This window comes from Macrosteles quadrilineatus, unplaced genomic scaffold, assembly GCF_028750875.1.
Source record: "Macrosteles quadrilineatus isolate MER2022 unplaced genomic scaffold, UCM_ALF_1.0 Scaffold_8__2_contigs__length_117827958, whole genome shotgun sequence".
NCBI classification, from domain to species: Eukaryota; Metazoa; Arthropoda; class Insecta; order Hemiptera; family Cicadellidae; genus Macrosteles; species Macrosteles quadrilineatus.
Window position 1 is genome coordinate 21,140,500 of NW_026542601.1, and position 22,707 is coordinate 21,163,206.

Genomic DNA, 22,707 nt, shown 5'->3' on the forward strand with positions numbered 1-22,707 from the left:
GATAAATTAATTAAAGAGTAAAGCTGCAAAAAACTATTCCAGTTCAGATGTTCCTTACAAATTCAGTCTTTCAATTTCTTCAGTTAACTTTTCCTTCTATCTATTATGTAGATTTCTCATACATTTTATAACTTTAAATTCTAGAATCAAATTTTAAAAGGTAATAATAATTTTTACTGCTGCTGTACCTGAAGTAAAAACCTCTAAACTATTTATGTAAGAAGTTTATACATTGATACGTGCATTTGATATTAGCCAAAATGAAGCAGTTTTAAGGCTAAACTATTTATGTAAGAAGTTTATACATTGATACGTGCATTTGATATTAGCCAAAATGAAGCAGTTTTAAGGCTAAACTATTTATGTAAGAAGTTTATACATTGATACGTGCATTTGATATTAGCCAAAATGAAGCAGTTTTAAGGCTGTGTGGTCTTTCAAAATTTTTACGGACTTTCTTCTAGACTAATAGTGTTAACTATAATCTGTATTTTTATTAATATAATCAAAATAAAGTTTATTCTTATCTATTTTATGGTTTTTTTAATACATAACTTGGAGTGGAGGTAACTCCATTTAATGTGCTGAAGACTTTAAAACCAACAAAAAGTAAAAGAATAGTAAAGTATACATTTTACATTCAAATTTATATCCATGATTAACCAGATACACTGAGTTGTATTGATTTACTTGTGACAAGCAATGTGCTTTTTGTTAAATATTTAGTAATTCAACTAAGGACATTTAATAAAATATTTATTTAATAACATATGAACTATATACAGTCAAATATAAACAATTAATCAAGTAGTATTAACATTCAAGTCAAGTTTTTAGTTCAGTTATTGAAAGGATACAACAGCTGATATGATGACATCACTGTCCAAAGTTCACTACAGCACTTCGTACTAGTCAGTTCAGTTTAGACTCACCTCTCTCACAGTACACAGTGCTTACCTTTTGGTTTAGTTCATATTAAATATTTTAATCTCTCTTTCTCTCTTACCGCTCCAAGTGCATTATTTCATCATTTCTCATTTAAATATGGATTCCAAATTTATAGTACCAAGTGTCAAGCTAGGATCCAAGAAGATATTTTTATTTAAAGTAGATGTGTTGTAAATTTTCGTGTACAGTCCAGAATATTCATGAGTAGTGAATTGCTTTCTTTTTATTAATGAAGAAGAGTTTTAATTTAAATCAGTGAAGAATTACATACTACACAACAATAGTCATTTCTCAACATCATCTTTCATCTGTGGTCCTTCGATTCTCGTCACTCTGGCCAGAGCCATCGCTTCTCTGCTCATCTTGTTCCTGTTCTACCAAAACCCTAATGGATCTTCAGTTTTAGGATCTAAAGGTATTTCTCACAATTTTACCTCTTAATACCATATTTAACATGGTCCTTCGAGCCGGATGTTTCCCAGCCTATGGAAAATAATCTACTGTGACTATTAAGTTTTGTATTTATTTGAACTGAATAAATTAATTGAATAAATCTGTCATCAACATTAAGTATCATTAATAAGAGGATTAAATATTTTTGATCACATTATTATCAATTTATTAAATTGTTGCAGTAATTTGTGAAATAACACATAAAGTTTTGTTGTCCCAGACAGAAAATTTTGTTCTCAGACTGTACTGTCTACAACTCCTGTATTTTCATGCATAGTTTGTCTATTCTCTATTGTGCATTATCGGGCTGCATCCTGTCTGCCCCCCTCTCTCCCCCCTGTAATGTGAAACAAGTTTCTCTCTTGTTGCTGAATATTCAGAAAATCATGGAAGTCATACCAACTTCACAGCTGATCAACACTAGCGCTGCTGATGGATAGAAATGAAAACTTAAATGTCATTATGCAAGACTTTGTTTATGTTTTCATAACCTCAATTGTTTGCTTACACTTTTAAATTAAAGTGACAGAAGAATGTTTATTAATACGGATTGAACATTTAATTACAGTTTGTGTTTGAAATAACATGTTTTATTGAATTTCAAATTTATTATCTGGAAATAATTGCAGGTAGATATTTTCTGGGACTTAAACTTTTTATAGGCCTATACTATGGCTGAATATTTCTCTCTGATTTCAAGTTGACTAATATTAATATTTAATACAATGAATCCTGGCTGTCTTTAAATAAGTTTTGCTCATTATAAACTTATTTTAATCTGCATTTATTTTTATTTTGGAATTTTATTGAATTTAAGACTTATTCAAAATGAGGTTCTCAACTTTTGTGAAGCAATCTGAGCTTGTGCTAGCCAGGCTTAAGTCAATTGAAGCAAAAGTGCTTGCTATCGAAAAGGAACCTATCACTCCTCAACTTATAACAAAGCTCACTCTTTTGGATTCCACCGCTACAGCCAAAAATAATGATTTTGACAAATTAGTGAATAAGTTGTTCGGCACTGTGCCTTTACCTGAGGAATTAGATGAAAGTGAAAATATCACTACAATTTCAACATTACAAGATGAAATAAGTGATCTCTATGTGTCTATTCACTCTTTGTGTGTGAACTTGATACCTTCCCCAAGCTCTAACCAGTCGAGCCAGCCAAACCTGGATGATTCCAATGCAGCTATCAGCCAAGTAGCTACAACTAAGGTTAGTGTACAGCTTCCTAAACTTCAACTTGGTACCTTCTCAGGTCAACATGAAAAGTGGATGGCGTTCAAAAATTTGTTTGAAAATACTATTCATAAAAATGATAGTATTTCTGGTGTTGAAAAAATGAGTTATTTGGTAAGCTGTCTTGAGGGAGAGGCACTTTCAGTTGTTAAAAACATCCCTATGACTAATGCTAATTATTTTATTGCATGGGAATCTCTACTTAAAAGGTATCAGAATACAAGATTACTAATCTCTCTTCATGTCAACAATGTGTTAGACTTACCAGTTCTTCACAATCCCTCAGTGAAGCAACTTAGAAGGTTTTTGTCTGTTTTAAATGAAAACATTGAAGCACTTAAAGCTCTAGATGAAGAAATTTCTCAGGAAAATTTAATTTTGACCTCTCACTTGTTAAGAAAATTTGATTCTGATTTTCGCCATCATTTTGAACAGAGTCGAAGTGATAACTCTGTAACTCCTAAGTTAGATGAGTTAACCAAGTACATTGAGTCTCACTGCGTAAATCTTGAAGCAGCTAATCTTACTAATGTGGGATCATCTCTTAAGGGTACCTTAGGCCACCACACTCAAGTAAAACCCCCTCAGCGCTCAAATAAATCGGCGCTTATTGCAACTCCTCGCACTGTTTGTACATTTTGCGCAGGTGCAGATCACAAAATCTATCAATGCAAAGGTTTTCTTAAATTGACTTCACAAGAAATGTATAATTTTGTTAAAGGCAAAAATTTGTGCACCAACTGTCTTGGCGATAAGCATAAGGTAAAGGAATGCAATTCATGGCGTACATGTTCTACGTGTAAAAGAAAACATCACTCTCTTTTGCATTTTATGGATTCTGAAAATAATCCCTCTCCTAATGTGTCTAAAGGTAACACAGACAAACGAGCTCCAAGTTCTGACTCAAATAAAAATGAATCTGGTTTTGTTGGTTTGACAAATACAGAGAACACAGTTCTTCTTGCCACTGCTTTAATTGTGGTAAAATCAAGCGAAGGTAAGACCCTAGTTTGTAGGGGAGTTTTAGATTCTGCTGCTCAGTCTACCTTCATTACTCAAAGATGTGCTCAGTCTTTAGGGATTAAGCGCTCTCATGCTAATAAAACGCTTATTAATGGCATCTCGTCTGCTCAGGTGAAAACAAAAGGGTTAACTCATGTCACTCTCCAGTCCCTTAGTGGATATGTATTGGCAAGCTCTCACCCTGTCTTCATTTTGGATAATATCACTCCAGATTTACCTCGAGCTAAGATCACTCCTGAAGTTCGCTCACAGATGCAACATTTAATGTTAGCCGATCCTACTTTTGATAAACCCGCTCCTATTGATGTTCTAATTGGAGCTGACCTTTTTGCCTCCTCTGTGAAAGGCCAGTTTTTGTCACTTGGTGAGAATATGCCTGTAGCAATTGACACCATTTTTGGATATGCGCTCTTAGGATCGACCCCTGTCGCCTCAACTTGCAAAAATTCATTTCATGGATTAGTCACACTCTTAACCACCAATAGTTTGGATCTTCACACCTCTATCCAACAGTTTTGGGCTGTAGAGGAACCCCCTCTTACAAGCAAGCAATCCTTAGCCGAAGAAAAATGTGAAAAACATTTTGTATCTACGCACTCTCGCACTCCTGAAGGAAGATATATTGTCTCTTTGCCTTTCTCAGACGATCCGTCAACATTAGGCAACTCGAGCAAAATGGCAAAATCCCTATTCTGGTCTCTGGAGAATAAATTTCGTTCTAATCCTGATTTCAAGGAAACTTATGTTGATTTTATGAGAGATTACTTGTCTTCGGGACATATGACACTCTGTCAGTCACCACGTCTTAAAAATAATCCTCATTACTACCTTCCACATCATGGAATTTTTAAAGATGGAAAATTAAGGGTAGTATTCAACGCATCAGCACCTACATCAACATCTCTGTCTCTCAACAGTATTCTTCATCAAGGACCAAAACTCCACAACAACATATGTGACATCATTCTCAACTTTCGCCGACATGCGGTTGTTTTTTCATGCGACATCAAGCAGATGTTTCGACAAGTCCTTGTAAAGGAATCTGATCAGATATTTCAACTTATTTTCTGGAGAGAGAATGATAAAATGCCTCTTCAAATCTATCAGCTAGCGACTGTCACTTATGGGCTCACATCATCGCCCTACTTGGCAAATCGTGTCATTCAACAACTCATTATTGATGAAGGAAAAAATCATCCTCTAGCCGCAATTGCTCTAAAGGATCAGATTTATGTCGATGACGCCCTATTGGGTAGTAATTGCGTAGAAAACGCTCTTTTGTTGAAAAATGATGTGGTTCAGTTACTCAAAAAAGGAGGTTTCGAGTTAAGAAAATGGTCTTCGAATAATCCATTACTCTTACAGTCGATCCCTGAAGATCACAAAGAAAAACCTATTGGTTTTCGAGCTCCCGAACAACCAGTTCATAGTGTTTTAGGACTTAAATGGATTCCTAATGAAGATGTTTTTTCTTATTCTGTAGGAACTCAAAATATTAAGGAAACTCCTACAAAAAGAATTGTTTTAAGTGTGATATCACAGATCTATGACCCGTCAGGATGGTTAACTCCTGTAACCTTCTGGTCCAAATCCTTCATGCAATACTTATGGACACTTGGTCTCGATTGGGATGAACCCCTAGACGACAGCGTTATATCAGTTTGGAACAAGTTCGCCAATGAACTTCCATATATTGAAATGCTCAAGATACCTCGCTACGTGGGACTTTCTTCAGCTAAAGATATTCAGCTACATGCTTTTTCTGATGCAAGTGAAGCAGGATATTGTAGTTGTGTTTACCTGAGAGTTGTAAATTCACAAGGAATTATATCGACTTATCTTCTGATAGCGAAGTCAAGAGTCGCACCTCTGAAGCGTATTTCCATACCTCGCTTGGAGCTCTGCGGAGCACACCTGATGTCTAAGCTCCTAAATTACTGTATACAACTTCTCTCACCTCACTGCAAGATTAGTTCATACACAGCTTGGTGCGATTCCACAATCGTGCTTTCATGGATTGGCATGCCCTCTTATCGACTCAAGGTTTATGTGTCAAATCGAGTTGCAGAAATACAGGAAAACATCCCACCTTCATTTTGGCAACATATTTCATCACTAGAAAATCCAGCGGATGTTGGGTCAAGGGGTACCGCCCCACAAGATTTGATTAACCACACACTTTGGTGGAATGGACCTGTCTGGTTGTGTAACTCTGAAGAAAATTGGCCAAAGTCTGTCTGTAAATCTTTACCTGAAGAGTCTATCCCTGAAACTAAGATTCTCACAGTTAACACTCTCTCTGCTGTTCCGGATGAACCATTTTCTCTCCTCACTCGCTTCTCATCTTGGACAACACTACTTCATGTTTCCGCATACCTGCTGCGCTTCATTCATAACACCAGAAATAAAGTTAAACAAATTGGGAATTTAACTTCTCAGGAGATAAAAGAGGCTCATAACCTGATTTGTAAATTGGTTCAACGAGAATATTTTTCTGAAGAAATCTCATGTTTGAAATCCAATAAACCTTGCTCTGTACGCATTAGACGCCTAGCTCCTTATCTGGATAAAGATGGCCTCATTCGAGTAGGGGGAAGAATAAACAAGGCTGATATCTCTGAAGATCACAAACACCCCGTCTTGCTACCTAAAGGTCATAGGTTAGTTGATATTTTGATTGACCACCATCATGTCTTATATTTGCACTCTGGTCCAACTCTAACTCAGGCTATGCTGGCAAACAAGTACTGGATTCTCAGTGCTAGAAGCTTAATAAGATCTAGGATCTTTAAATGCATAAAATGTTTCAGATGTAAACCTCCTCATTCTTCTCCACTCATGGGGGAATTACCTATGAATCGAGTTACACCTTCAAGGCCATTTTCCATATCTGGTGTAGATTATGCAGGACACTTCTTTGTGAAGCAACATCTACTAAGACGAGTTCAACCTATCAAGGTTTATATTTGTATATTTATTTGCTTCTCTACTAAGGCGGTACACATAGAAGTAGTAACCGACCTAACAGCGGATGCCTATTTAGCCGCTCTTACCAGATTTGTCTCCAGACGAGGAATCGTTTCAGATATTCACTGTGACAATGCTACAAATTTCACAGGTGCATCCGAAAAACTCAGACGCAACTTTGAAAATTTAATCAAGGATTCCACAGTACAATGCTACGCTGAGAATTTCAATATTAAATTTCACTTCTTACCTCCACATGCACCTCATCAGGGAGGCCTTTGGGAGAGGGCCGTCAAAAGTGTGAAATTTCACCTAATAAGAGTCATTGGACAACAGACCCTGTCACTGGAAGAGTTTTCGACTTTAATCACCCGTATTGAAGGAATGATGAACTCTAGGCCTATAACTCCTCTTTCTTCTGATCCCTCGGACCTAGAAGCTTTGACGCCAGGTCATTTTTTAGTAGGTGGTCCTCTTATGACACCTCTTGAACCTGACTTGCGTAGCATTCCTATCAACCGATTAAAACGCTGGCAGTTAGTCCAACAGTTCAGTCAACATATCTGGGCTCGCTGGCAGAAAGAGTATCTGTACACTCTTCAAGAGAGAAATAAATGGGTCAACCCCAAGAAGAATATTGAAGTCAATGACTTGGTTGTCATTCATGAAGACAACTTGCCTCCACTCTCCTGGAAGCTTGGACGAGTTCTCTCCGTTTCACCTGGTACTGATGGAATAGTACGGGTCGTGCACCTGAAGACCGCAAGTGGACACCTCTCTCGTCCTGTGACAAAGGTGTCTGTCCTTCCTATGGAATAGTGAAGAGGAGTTACCACCCCCCTTTTTTATTGATTTTCTCATTTTTTGTGTTGTTTTCAGAACCCAGGGGTTCAGGGGGGGCCGGTATGTTAAATATTTAGTAATTCAACTAAGGACATTTAATAAAATATTTATTTAATAACATATGAACTATATACAGTCAAATATAAACAATTAATCAAGTAGTATTAACATTCAAGTCAAGTTTTTAGTTCAGTTATTGAAAGGATACAACAGCTGATATGATGACATCACTGTCCAAAGTTCACTACAGCACTTCGTACTAGTCAGTTCAGTTTAGACTCACCTCTCTCACAGTACACAGTGCTTACCTTTTGGTTTAGTTCATATTAAATATTTTAATCTCTCTTTCTCTATTACCGCTCCAAGTGCATTATTTCATCATTTCTCATTTAAATATGGATTCCAAATTTATAGTACCAAGTGTCAAGCTAGGATCCAAGAAGATATTTTTATTTAAAGTAGATGTGTTGTAAATTTTCGTGTACAGTCCAGAATATTCATGAGTAGTGAATTGCTTTCTTTTTATTAATGAAGAAGAGTTTTAATTTAAATCAGTGAAGAATTACATACTACACAACAATAGTCATTTCTCAACATCATCTTTCATCTGTGGTCCTTCGATTCTCGTCACTCTGGCCAGAGCCATCGCTTCTCTGCTCATCTTGTTCCTGTTCTACCAAAACCCTAATGGATCTTCAGTTTTAGGATCTAAAGGTATTTCTCACAATTTTACCTCTTAATACCATATTTAACACTTTTAATGGCAGATGTCTGCCATATGGTTGACCTATCTGTGACAAGTTAGGACAACATAGATAACAGTTGTCCTTGTTATTTCATATTTACTAGTTAACCGCCCCTGCTCCGCCATGGGAATATTGTCAGCAATAAAAGAAATAATAATTAACAAATACTGTTTATCTTTGTATTTTATTTATGGGTTGTTTAATTTTTGACATGAAAGAGAACTGATAGTTCGCCTGTATAAACTATTTAATGTTAATCAAACCAATATATTATTTTAACCAAATGAATGTTTTATATTAATTCGAGTTTCATTTGAAAAATAAATAGTATACGAACTGGGCAATGCTGATAACCTAATAAGCATCTATTTAAGATATTTAGATAATTTGCTCAAGTATATTCCTATGTCGTGTTTTTTCATTACATTTGTTGTATGGAATAATATAAAGATAGTCACTTAGCCTACATGTAAATCACGCATCAGCAGTTGGTCACATTTCACGAATCGTCGGCCCATACTGTGAGTAAAAGCTGTGTTTATGTTGTATATATAAAGTTGGGCATACTTTAATCAATGTTAGAGGGTATTAACGGTCCAATTTGATGGAAAAGGAGTCGAGGATTTTAAAACTATGTAGACTACCACTACCAGAAAGATGTTGATTCAAGTGAGACTTAGAACTGGCCATTTCAAATGCAGATTTGTATTATATTTTACTCAAATAGTTTTTTGTCTCTTTTGACCCTTAATACTTTTTTTATAGTCGCTGTTGATAAGATTTTCCATAAACTCAAAATGTTGATAAGGAGTTAATTTTACCTTCCCCTTGTGACACCATAAGGAAAAAATATTTGTGTCTTAGTTAGTCTGTTCTGACTCAAAATTCATAGATTTGCAGTATACTGACAAATCCAATCTAACGACCCCAATTTAAAAAAATTGGTATTTTTTAGAGGGGACTTCCAGAGCACATTTAACACCATCACTGCTCTTTACCTTTTTAGTTTGATGGTTCTCTACATGTTTTTTTTCATTCTGTATGTCTCTTTGTACTTTTCACATTCTGGGGTTAATGATAAAAGTTTTATAACGCTATGCCATTAAACATCAAGTCACATACTTCTTCGCCAGAACCGAATGGTAAGTCACAGTTTCTCAAGCAACTTCCCTGTGTACTTGAAAAAAAAATCACTGATATATTGTAGTTCCACGTATCCCAGCGTACTCGCCATCTCGAGAAGGTAAAGTTTGGTACCACTGAACGTCTAACACTGATCTTGAGTAAGATTCGTCACCTACTATAAAATGTTTGTATGTTTCCCACTCATTAGCAATTATATGTACAACTTGCAAGCGGATTTCCCCATGATTATTCTGGTGGCCGTAGAGAATAAATTATATTGATCAAAACAATAAGTTTCCGCTTTCTACTATGGGTATTATTTCACATTCCATACTCAAACTTAAACTCAATTACCACTTTCCTTCAGATCACTTTGCAGGAAAACTAAAACATTTCAAAAATAAGTTAACAAATACACTTTCCTTGATCAAAATCGTGTGTTTATAAACAGAAACTCCAAGTTTAATAATTGCATACTGAAAGTGAGGTTATAAAAATAATAACAAATGTCTGACAAACATTAAACAGCTGACGAATAATTTATAAACTGTGTATTATATTCTTCAATAAGAATTGTATTGACTCGACCTTTAAAGGGCTGTAGGTGGTAGCCCTTAGAAAAAAGTAAATTCTAAGGAAGTTCGGCAAATCTACACACTATCCCCTTTAATTTGAGACATAAATCTTGTAGATCGGTCCAGTAATTACTGAGAAAACAGTGTTACAACTGTGTATTAAATATATAGATAACTAAAATAATATTTGATGAAAACTTAAATATTCTTCTGGAAGTTTTCAAGAAACGTGACTGATCATTTTTGTTTGTTGGAAGTTAAATGGAATTTAGAAACATGAGAAGTAGCTGCAGGAAATGAACTGTGTACAGATGTCATCTCCCTTGTTGGGGTTGTCTGTTACATGGTTGAGGCTAAGGGTGGGTTTGGGTTGGTTTTATTCCACTGGCGTACAATCGTTGTTTAATCATTTAATTATTTTCAATTTAAAAAGAAATACTTTTGTCTTGTAAATATTTTAAGTATTTTTAGAATTAACAATTTCATAATCATTTCTCAAAACAATTTATTTATAAATATACTTTAAGGTCTATAAAAATGAACTAGAAATATGTCTAGTTCATAAAGAAAAAAGAAAAACACTAATTAAAAATAGGTATTTACCTTTTTCTACTGCTCAATATTAGTTATAATAGGTAGATATAATTAAATACCTTTTTTTAATTATATCACAGCTCAGGGGGTAAAACATGGATTTTAATAAAAACATTAATAGCAATAATTGATAAATTAATATAATCTCTTTTGTTAATTTCCCCCATAAAAAGTAATTCTGTATGGTCATATTTAAATTATGAAATTCTCTAATTTTGTTGTTTCCCATTCACATTATTAGTGTTTTTAATGCCATGAAAAACGCTAATAATGTGAATTCTCTAAATTGTATGCCTATATAACATGTATGCATATTAGTAGGTAGATAATAGCAATTATTAATAAGTATACCGGCTCAATACTTTTCATTATCTCATTTTTTGTTTCCCTTAGTAGCAAATTTAATTACTCCTTGAGCATAGCATATTTATATTAGGGTGTGTGTCTAAGTTGTAGGCTAATTGATTTATTTTATTTTATTCCACACCAATGGTGTGAAAACTGCAATATAAAACCTGGCGAGATAAAAATACAATAAATCATCTGCAATTTCGTGTAGTAACCTATGCATGTTTTATGCAATGGTATGTTATTAATTTTTATGTTTTGAATAAATCAAATCTGAAGGAAGGGAAAGTGTAAAAACATAAACCTCTAGGCACACATTTTCTTAGAAAACTTTCTTCTTTAAAGAGTTATGAGATGTCTTCTGTAAAGACAACTCAAGCCAAAAGAGCACAATATTACATTCCCAATGTAAAAGTGACTTTTTTAGAGCCTGAAGCAATTTAATACGCTCAAAGAACAGCTTTGCTTGTCTTATTTTAAAGACTTAATTTTGCTCCGCCAGGTTGAATATATAAATCAGCTTATAATACATTAAATAAATTAATCTACACAAGTTTATATTGAAAAAATATTCAAAACATAAATGTATTTAAATAATATATCATGGTACTAATTAAGATACAGCTTGAGTGCCAAGCTATTTTGTATTTTGCAAAAACTATGGGTAATTGTTTGTCATTAGATATGTCCTAAGGGCAGTTCAGTAATAGAATATACGGTTTGCTACTCAGAAATTTGTCTATGGTTACGTGGTACTATTAATAATATACTTGCACAATAAACCAACATGTTGGTCCTTTAATTGTATGTGTGGCTTTTTTTCAAACAACCTATAATACGTTAAATGTGTTTACCAATTGTTTGTAATACATTTTTATTAATTATATTTTCTTGCCTGTAAAAACATATTTTTGGAAAACAAATTGTTCATGGAAAAAAGTGTTGATGCTAGTAAATTGTAAAACAAAACAATTGCTTTTATAGTAACGCAATGATAGATGATCTATAAGTTAATTATAAGGCGGAATAAACTAACCACTATTGTAAACTTCAGTCTACTTGGTTGTGCTTTAAATTGTGGGCTATTTACAGCCATCAGATGTTGTACATTTTACTTTTCAATTAAAGGTTTATACTCTGGAAAGTTGGTAATGTTGAAGTCTTGTAGATAATCTCTCATAAGAGGCTTGTCTCAACCAATCTCCGTTGGCAAATTGTAATCCACCCTTCTGGACAAGTAATCAACCCTCCAGCCTTACGTCCTTACCTGCTACTCTACAATATTGTTAGACTTTTAGTAGTGTAATATGTTGCTCTTGCTACCACCACTGGCCATACATGAAAGTTTAAATTATTTACGGACTTATCAAAAATTAAATCTGTATCAAATTGTGATACAAGAAATCTAATAGTTACACAAAATTATTGAATAGAATAAATGCCGTCTGTTTGGACTCAGAATCTTACTAATATTATAAATCTGAAAGTTTGTGAGTTTGTGTGTGTGTTTGTGTGTATGTTTGTGTGTTGCTCAATCACCCATAAACTACTGGACGGATTGGGCTGAAAATTGGCATGATGACAGCTCACATTCCCTATTAACATTTAGGCATATTCTTATATCAAAAATCCTTTTGGGCTCCGCCCCAGTGGGTCTGTAGTTCCCCATGTTAACCTTATGAGTATTCATATTTAAAGGGAATTAAAGAATTTAGTCAGCTGTTTCAACTTTACAAGTTGGTTCTATTATATGCAATAGCATTAAAAAGTTAAAAGGTTTCCCAACAGAGTGCAGCACTATTATTATTTTGTTTGTGCATTATATGACAACAGCTAATCTGAACTAAGCAGCAACAATAAGCTGTGATACACAATGAGAAATGTCAAAGTAGGATTGTTTACAGTTAGGTTTGAGTTTTTAATTTAATGAATAATTTGTGATATTGTGCGAATGTTTGATAATTTATTTTTTCTATTGTTTAGGTGCAATGGTAGAACATTAATGCAATGGTAGATGTGTTATACTATATCATACCGTAAATTTATCAACCAAATTTTATCAAACCGTGTCCTCCCCCATTGCAAACGCAAAGCTTGAGTATAACTGCAATAAGCATTTTAAACTTATATGCCAACCCCGTACGAAGGACGGGCGCTCTGCAAGTGTAAAATACATTTATATTATATAAATATATTTGTATTAGGCTTATTTCGTCCCAGAAAGTAAAATTGTTGATTTTATCAAATATGCTGTAGGCACATAGTTACTCATATTATACATTTTAAATTAACTCTCTTTTAAACATGTTGTGTTGATTTATTATTTATATGTCATATAGCTATAGATTAAGTATTATTAACAGTTATGGTTTCCTTTATGTCAAAATTTATTCACATTTACTAAAAGAGGCGCTCTATTTGAACCAATGTGATGTGTGATTAGAGATTGTCAACATTCAATTCAGTGCTATCCATCATGAGTCATTATGATCAAAGACAAAGGCATGTCATCATCATTGATCTCTCTCTAGCCATGGGTTATGTGTTATGTGATCATCAAGTAATCCCTGCTATGAGCAATTATGTCGTCTCATGTCTAAATGGTGTTCTAATTACTGTAGCAACTTAGATTCTACTCGATCAACTCTGTTTTTAAGTTTTATATTTATATTTTAAATAATAAAACCCCTGGATTCTTTTATTGTTGAAATAGCAATTCACTCAAACATATTGATACAAGAAATTTGGAAGAAATTGCCTCAGACTTTCAACCCAATATTAATAGATCCTATTTCTATACAGTTTTGTAAGACGTGTTGAGCCGATTAGTGAACTAAACAGCTGACTAATTACCAGCCACAAGCCTAGGAGTAATTAATGATAGTAACAGATGTCTTAGGAATCTGTGTGTACAAAGCTGAAGGATTTTGTAAATCCCCAAATAAGCGTTACCGCAATGATTGTCTGATACTTCTCTGTTACTTTCAATTAATTCTTGTAATTTTAATGTCTTAAGATGCTTTCATTTATAGAAAAAAAAAATGGATATTGGGTTCACTTACAGTTACATTGAATTTTTAAACATTCTTAAAATAATATAATGGTTTAAAAAGATAAAGAGCATATTGTTAAATTCTATACCAAATTAGTGTTATGTGTATTTTTATGTTAAAAAAATAATTGATTAACATGATTTTTTTAATAACAGGAAACTTCAAGCTGAATTTTGTTTCTGGACGTATTTATATATGTACTAATATTTCTAATATGAAATTGTTTTGATGTTTTAACAAAATCCGATATAAGTTTTACATATCTCTTGAATGATTTCAATATTTTAAATATATCCTACACAAAATTTTTTTTTCCTGAATATTTATTCATTTGTTTTGGATGCCATTTGGAAGTAAACTTAATCTTATGATTATTTGTAAACTTTCCTTCTGAAGCAAGGGTTTACCACGTAAAACTGATGCCCGACAAGTGTGTAGGTTGAAGAACTTCTGCCTTCGTATTCTGTTCACCACCAACATTTTCCGTGCACATTGCGTATTTATGTAAATTTCCAACAGTTTCACATTAAAAATACGTTGTTTAACCGTAATTGAAAATTATGTTTTTATAATCAAATTTAAGATGTAGTATTTTGTATATGTAGTTTAATAATAGAATGTAGGTTCATAAACAAGACCATTTATTTATATTTTTTCCATTTTGTTATTAAAATAATCAATGTTTAAATAGAAATCATTTTGAAAGTCCGTAAATTAGTCCTTTACACGTTTGATTTTTAAATAATAGTTAATCATTAATAGTACGTGGAATAAGAAACCGCACTTATTATTCCTCCGAAATCAATGTTTAGGAAACACTTCAGTATTAGCCAACAATTGGCCTAATACTTAAAAAATTCACTAATATTGTATAGTATGGTATTGTAAAAATATGAGCCTATTTAATGATGAAAATGAGAGTATTAAATAAAGTAAAGTGATGGATTTGGTAGCATTGAAAGAATTTTTCAATTTTTAAATATCGTTATTACATAATCTCTATATATAAATGCAAAATTCCAATCAATGAACAGGCCAAACCATAGCACCTAGAAGCATGAGATTTTGCATACATATTCCTCTCATAGTGTAGGCAGACAATAAGAAGCGATTTTACAAAATTCCCAATGGGCCCCGGCTACAGAAGGTCAAAGTTAGCATGGAGTTCGTATAGGAAGAATAATTTGTTTTGGGTTTTTGTTTACATTTGTCTGCAATTTATTTAATGATCAGCTGTTAGTAATGAAATGTATAACTAAATTCATGGTATTTACTCAGGGGAGGTATAGAAGAGGCTACGATGACAGCTGTGGGCTTCTTATTAGCTGAGGGACCGACATTACCGTAAGAAAACTGTCAGTAGCCATCAGCCTCGGTGGTCTAATGGTTAGCGTGCCGGGCTGATATACTTTAGGTCCCGGGTTCGAATTCTGCTGGTAGCATTAACTTTTTGTCCAAGATTTTTTTATTATCAGCAAGTTTGGTTGGTTTGGTTCGGTTATTACAGTTTAATTTTATTATTAAGTCATTACAAAATTTTAATTGAGCGAATTCTAGTTTTATTTAATAAACAGAATTATTTTTCCGATTACTAAACTTTTGTTATATTATTTCTTTATCAGCAAGTTTGGTTAGTTCGGTTAGGTTATGATAGTTTAATTTTATAATTAAAAAATAATAAAATTGAATTTGAGACATTTATAATTTTATTTTATGAACAGAACTATTTTTGCGATAACCTTCATTGCCAAAGTGCTCTCTACTACAGCGCTGTTCACGGAGGAATTTTGAACTAAATGCCTCATTCATACCTCCCCTAAGTCAGACCCCTAAATTCATACGTTCAACAAGACTTAAGAGAGGATTGTTTTTTTACATGGACGATTTTATGTTGCATGTTCATGGGTCAGCTGAACCACAATATGGTGATGCTAGCACTCTCTGGGGAAACAAAAAACGTTGTATACAAAGAAATTCTGTAAATAATCAAAAATAGTATGAATAACAAACAAACTTTTAACTGCAGTTTTAATCATTATTTTAAGATTTATCATTATATTAATGATAATCTGGCACTTAAACACTACTTTATTAAAATTTTCAAGCAATTTGAAAGTTTCCATAGTGAGGCACGGGTATACCGCTAGTTAACCAATATTTACAAAAGATCTTAAGTAATGGTGCTCAAATTATTTTGATATTTAAATTAATTTTCTTCAAAAGCTATATGATTGATATTTTGATAGCACTCAGCTCCAGAAACAATTTTGAAATAAAAGTTTGAAGCAGGTCTTTTATACTTTCTTGTTTAACAAAAGAAAACTTTGATCTCTTGCGCAATGTTTTACGGAGGATAGAAACTTCAAATTTATTGGTGTTTTCGTAGCCTCCAATATGAGTGTTTTCTTAATAAAAGGATATCCGTTTGATTGTTTATTTTAAATGAATCTTGAGCAACTTATAACTTTCGTCTTAATTAAAGATTTATGAAACGTAAATATTTGAATGATTACAAACTATTGTAGACTTTATAATCTATTTCAATTATTTGTCTTGTTTAACACTACACTAAAGCGGGTGTGGAATGACAGTGACAAGAGAAGCACATTTCATATTCCTTTTATATTTTCCTTGAGGCTATGTTGATAATGTATTCTGCCGCAATACCTCAAATACAGCAGCGAACACATTTGCATCACAGTGGCTGCAGTTAACTAACTTGAATTAAGCACGGTATAAATTAAGCTCCAACACCATTTAAAAACCTTTTCATGGTAGACTTGTAAAGCATTACCACCTCAAAGGCTTCAAATGAAATGTCATTACTTTTGGATGTGATAATGTTTTATAATAGTAGTCTTAGTTTGCGGTAATAGTGGTTTTAGTAGTTTAATGCAGTATATTAATAGTACATTTCGTCTCTAGGGCCAAAAAGCCTCATTTTGTCTGAGGTTAAGTTAAACCACCGAGGCGAGGCCAAGAGCTGAGATTGGAAAATAAGCTAGTCTCAAAAAACACTTTTTGCCTGTACGATGAATTATATAGTGGATAATCTAACATTGCTTGGATGGCGATGAAGTGGTATAATTTGTAATGAAATATGCAATATTACACAATGACAAATACTCAGGAATGATAATAAAGATGCATAAAGATGCAAAAATAATATATTTTTAAATTTTTTTGCAAAATCAGCAAACCAGATTTATTGCTACGAATATGTACGCTGATGTCGTCGACTCTAGGTGGCTTTTCTGTGGCTAATTTAGACCTGCAATACATGTATTAGAAACAGCTGTTTATTGCTGTTTTATGACAAAAGCAATTTTTCGACACACTGCTGCAAAAACAGCTGTTTTTTATACAAATACATGTGATATGGTGAAGTTGCTCTTTTTCTCTCTATAGAGTAAAAGTCAGCTGTTGTCAACTCAGTTGTAAACTTCGATTGTAAGCAATCACGTGATTGGTTGTAGCTTATTTTTGCCTTCTTGTCATTAGTTTGACATATCGATATCGATAGTTTTTTGGTTTTTTTTTTTCCTAGAACGCTACGCATGAGCTTGGTATTGTTTTTCACATTAATTCAGACTAGACCTAGGGGTTGCGGATTTATCACATGTATAAAATCCATTGGTGATTTGGCGGGATTTTAACCCGGGACTTCTGGAACCGAAGTCCCGCGCTCTAACCACTAGACCAGCTCGCTCCCCAATAGTATAACATATAACAACATATCGATAGTGTAATGTACACTAACCAACGTAATAGATGAAATAGCTAATTCAATCACGTACTAAACAGCTGATTGTTTTGCATTAGAACGAAATTTACAACTAGTTAAAAGCCATGTTGAGAGGTTATCTTTACTTCAAAAGTATTTATTTCATAACTTAGCTCAAATAATTGTGCAATATGACAAAAAATATAGTTCATCACACGGGCAAAAAGTGTCTTTTCAACCCTCTCTCATTTTCTATATAGTAGAACTTGAGCTTGAAAAGAGTCACTGTAGTGATGAAATATACCATTTTCATACCACTTAAGCCTAACGACTAAAGTGATGATGATATGTTTATCCCTTCTCAGATTTATATTGGTTGTTCTCCATCATAAAGTGTATTATAATAATGTCAAATCACACACTATAATAGAGTAGAAATATCAATGATATATCATGCACAGCTCTGTTTGCGCAAGATATTCTATTACTCGTATTATATCAGAGTATGATTACTACAAATGATATTAAATTACGTTCTTCGTAACTAGTGTGTTAAACCTAATCCTGATCACTAAACACCATTGTTTTATGCAAGTTATGTAATATTAACCTAAAAAGGTTTTGTTCAACTTGGATTAACTAAAGAATACACACAAAAATACCTGATGAAATTGTAGGTTTTAGTTTCCCACAAATTATTACATTTAGTTAATTTTAATAATATTTTGTATGAATCCACGCCCTTAAACTTTGATAGCTAGACGACTGGTTAAACTTTATTTTTTGAAATCTACTTTCTTTTTGCAATCTTTTGGCAAGGAAGTTACTTATTTTCAAGGTTTGGATTACTTTAACTTAAAAGCGTTTGAGCTAACTTTATCTTTAATTTTTTTATGCCACTGGCACAGACACGAGCAGAAAAAGGTTTATGATAAAATAATTTATCTATTTAAAACGTGATTTTATAGCTTTACAACTTAAAGGTTATTTTTTTTAAAGTGCTTAATTACTTAAAATTATAATAACATGCTCAAATGATTAAGGTTTCTTTAACAATTAGGGATATAATACTATTAAAACTTAAATGGATGTCGGCTGGTAGCTGTTATGTTTTGCCTCTAAATGTATGTCTTAAAATATCACTAATATATTTATGAATAGTATAATTTACTTTTTAAACAGTCAAGATTTACACATTAAATGATACACTAAAATGTATATAGTTTAAGAGCTAGTAGATGAACCCAAATAATTTATAATTCTTTAACTTAATATTTTCCAAACAAATTGTATAGCAAAACATTCTTTGTGAAACCTAACATTGCCAAGTTGCCTGAGGTAGGATTGTTGTTCTGTGGAATATTGTAAAGAGTGGAAAGTGACAGGGCTTTTACATGATGGCTTAACACAAAGTCTCTGTGTGTCTAACATATTTTTAAATATATCATGTGAGTAATACAAATTTACACAAGGGATACGTTTATTCCCTTGTTTGAAATCTAACCAGCAAATTATATTGTTATTCTAAAATAATGAAACAAAAAGATAAAATTAAATTATCCAAATGAGCTTCAGAGAGTCAATATGTTTGTAGCAATGTTTTTCTAGTTATTTTGTTCCAAACCAACAGTATCCTATGTTTTCTATGTTTGTGTTAGCCTAGTTAAGTTTTTTCCCTGAGGACAGGGTCGGATTCCAGATCCTGAAATGTTGTGTATTGTTTTTTTACCATTGTGATGGAAAATGTCTGTAATAAACCTCTGAACAACATTACTCACAATCACTAACAATGAACTTCAAACAAAGAATCCTATGTTTGTTTTTATATTGTTATACGATCTTAAAAAAAGGCCTAGGTTATATTTTTTATAATTCAAGGTTTTTAGAATCGTGTTCTGTATTTCCAGCAAAATCAGGGTAAAAATCTAGCTCAAAATAATGGGTCACAACCCCACCTTTACATTTGAAAAAAATATTTTGCAACCAATATGGCGAATCCGATTTGGCGGCTGGAAATGACCACCTTGTCAAAATGAAGTACTTACTACCCAACAATGTTTAGAAGTGGTCTGGGATTGATATTTGAAAAAATGTATAAAAAAGTTGGGAGGGGGTACAATTAAAACTCACCCTGTATATGTGAAGCATGAAGCGTTAACCTACCTTTTTCAAATTCAATATTGATTTCTTCCATTACCTTGTCAAGTACAGTACTTAGTAATTTATAAGGAGATCTTGTTATTAGAGTAGAGATGTTTTCCAAGAAGAGTCCCACAAGGTGAGCTTATATTGCATTACAGTGTAATATTGCCAAGTTGTCTTTGAACTGTGCAGAAACAAAGGCTTACAAGTAAGTTAGAGTACATTCTGATAGCTTGAACAACCTGATACCTCCTCAATAGCATTGAACACTTTTTGTAGTTGAAAATGTTGTTATAATGGTCTTTATGAAAAGAGTGTTTCCATGCTGCACTCAAAGTACAGCTATATAACTATTGTTACAATAAACTAATTTAAGGGCAACATTTTTATTCCCATACTGTACATTAAGTCGTGTGTCAATGATAACCCTGCATCGTGAAATAAACTTGCTATACTGTAAGGAGCCAACACAGTTATGAAGTTCATTATAAAGTTTTATTTTAGTTTTGAAGTTTTGTTACCAGCTGATTTGTAAGGAGGTTCATCAAGGAAGCTTACTCTCCATTTAAGACAAAGCATCGTGGAAGTTTGTTAAAGCAACAATGTTTAAAGCGTAACAATTCATACGTTTTATGCAGATTTTGCTTAGAAATATGTTTTTTTTTAACTTTGTAACTTAAAGAAAATAAAAATTATAGAATAAAAATTAATGGTGCTATGATTCAATCAGTGAAAACCCTCAACTAGTATACTTATACCTTAACTATGTATTCATTCTGATACACTTTACATCAATTTTAGGAGTAATGTACCTCGTAAATTGCAACCTTTGTTTTTAGTTCCCTATAAGTTATATATACAAAATATATTCTTATTAGCGAATTTCCCTATAGGGAAGTAGCTATTACCGTAGGTCTCATGGTAAGACCTAAGCCCGGGACCGATTTACTTTTTCATTTTGATGTCCCCAGAGGCCAAAAACACCATTCGTTCAAATTTTTATATATAAAAATCGTGTGTCCATCCGCACGATAACTTGAGTAATTTTTGTCCGATTTTGATCAAATTTGGTTTGAAGGTGTAAGGCGGGATAAACTTGAATGAGTTCGCGAACCAGCATGATCGGACTATGGGAACGGGTGTTTATGGGGGGTTTTATGGGGTAAAAATAGGTTTTTCCCATTTTTGACCCTAATAACACAAAATTTCACAATTTCTTTTTAAACCATTTTGTAGAGCTTAAAAAAACAAATAATTGAGTATATTGAAGCGTTGTTATGCGCCTAATTGTTACGGAGAAAATTCAAAAAAATTGTAATTTTAAAATTCCCATGTTATTCTTATGGAGAATAAGTCAACTGTTGAAGTTTGCTTGTTTATGAACATATTTTGATCGATTTTGGAAAATACTTTTATTTCTTACTAAACTATTATCATTTTATAAAAAAAATCTTTTTTACCCTCCCTGTTGCAGCAAACCTAAGTACTCGTTAAACTAGTTCTATATAAATAGGAAATAAATGTGCTATTTTTATGGAGGCATTTTAGTGTGAATCCAATCAGATTAATGGAAATTCGCTTAGTCTGCAGGTTTGCTGTGGCGGGGGTATTTTATTTTTAACAAGTTTTTATTTACTAGCAATGCTCATAGTTGAACTGCGGATACGCTGCAGTGAGAACTTACTAATGCAAGATTGGTCTTGTATCATATGTCAGACTTATCTGCCTTGATACCATAACCTAGATAGAGAGAATTTATATGTTGAAAATCAGCTTTGCTTGTTTTCTATCATATCACATGTATTTCCTGCTCTATTTATTTTGCAAACTTAATTTTATTTAATAGGTTGGAAATTATTATAACCTTATAGTTGATGTAGAGATATATTCTTGGTATATACAAGCTCTTTAGAATGTTTTGTTATCATTTGTTCCTTTGGTCAAAACAATGACAAAAAAATCTTATAATCATAGGTCTAAAATGCCTGGTTTTCTATCTGTCTGTATCTAATTTTTAACAATTGTATCCATAACTTTTGAACCTTAAATGAATAACTTTGAACATAGTACATAAGTAGTGACTAATAATAGGACTAAAATTTATACTAAGTACTACATTTCTAAACGTCACCAATTCAAAATGGCAACCATTTAAAATTTTATTTTTTAAATATCTAGTGAACTAGTGATTCTAATAAAAATTATCAAGAGTATGTGTTTTTATAAAATTATACAACTAATCCAACAATAACTCAATCATAAACATTGGTATTAACCGTTTCAGTATCAGTGGTCAAATATTTCCTTTTCGAATACAAGGTTTTTAGTAACTAAGAGATGTGTTGGAGTTTAATCTAACTAATAGCTCGCCTACTCTGCCATACTCGGAGGTAATCAATATTCATGCCCGTATTATTCAGTTGTCGGTACACTTCTCACGGAATTAAAAGATTACCATAGGAGACATAGTGTTTTCTTAACAATATATTTATAAATTACCTACATTTTAGTTGGATGAAATGATTTTAACAACATGCATATCTTCATTATTAAATATTTTAACATTGAATATTGACAAGTTTTTGCAGAATACCCTACCAAGGTTATTTCAACAGTGACATGTTTACTCAGAAATAACGTAATACTCTGCACATCTCAATTATAACACAATACATGGAGTAAGTATAAGCTACTTCCAGGTTTGTCAGTTATTGTTACAAGAAACACAGCCAGTGAAATGCATAAAATTAGTTTTATAAAAAGGTTGGCCTATAGACTCACTGTTACTCGTTTGCACGAAGTTAGTAAGTAGGCAGGGAGAGGCAGGTAGGTAACCTGTCCCGTAATTTACTGGCCCGTATATAAGCATGACTCAAGTGAATGTCACGTTGGATCAAAATGCAAGAAATGTTTTATTTTGACAAAAG

The 22,707-nt window shown here is 32.9% G+C and overlaps 1 protein-coding gene across 3 annotated transcripts in view; it reads left to right on the forward strand.

Annotated features, from left to right (window-relative positions):
- LOC128999677 (E3 ubiquitin-protein ligase CBL-B) overlaps positions 1-22,707 on the forward strand; it is a 216,910-nt gene that overhangs the window by 68,715 nt on the left and 125,488 nt on the right. The gene's annotated exons all lie outside the window — the stretch shown is intronic.